At 41.2% G+C, this 505-nt stretch overlaps 1 protein-coding gene across 1 annotated transcript in view; it reads left to right on the forward strand.

Moving 5' to 3' along the window:
• Positions 1–505, forward strand: part of LOC105517674 (multidrug resistance-associated protein 1) — a 32,930-nt gene that overhangs the window by 1,247 nt on the left and 31,178 nt on the right. The gene's annotated exons all lie outside the window — the stretch shown is intronic.

The following is a 505-nucleotide window of genomic DNA, read 5'->3' on the forward strand; positions in this document are numbered from 1 at the left end:
TCCAAGGTTGCTGCTGGAGCTCCAGCCATTATATCTATATTTCAATCAGCAAGACCAAGGAAGGGAAAGTAGGGCAAGGGAGCATATGGGTGCTGAATCAGCACTACTGCCTTACCTGCAGGCACACATTCTAAGACCCCTCCTAATGGGTGCCTGAAACCGCAGATAGTATTGAATCCTACATATACTGTTTTTTTTCCTATACATACATACCTATGATAAAGTTTCATTTGTAAATTTGGCATAATAAAAGATTAATAGCAGTAATTTATAATAAAATAGAACAATTATAACAATATGCCAGTATCACTACTCCTGCACTTTAGAGGCGTTATTTTTATTATTATTATTTTTTTTTTGAGACAGAGTCTAGCTCTGTCCTCCAGGCTGGAGTGCAATGATGGAATCTTGGCTCACTGCAACATCCGCCTCCCTTGTTCAAGCGATTCTCTTGCCTCAGCCTCCCAAGTAGCTGGGATTACAGGCATGCACCACGCCCAGCTAG

Source organism: Colobus angolensis, unplaced genomic scaffold (assembly GCF_000951035.1).
Source record: "Colobus angolensis palliatus isolate OR3802 unplaced genomic scaffold, Cang.pa_1.0 Scaffold305, whole genome shotgun sequence".
Taxonomy (NCBI): domain Eukaryota; kingdom Metazoa; phylum Chordata; class Mammalia; order Primates; family Cercopithecidae; genus Colobus; species Colobus angolensis.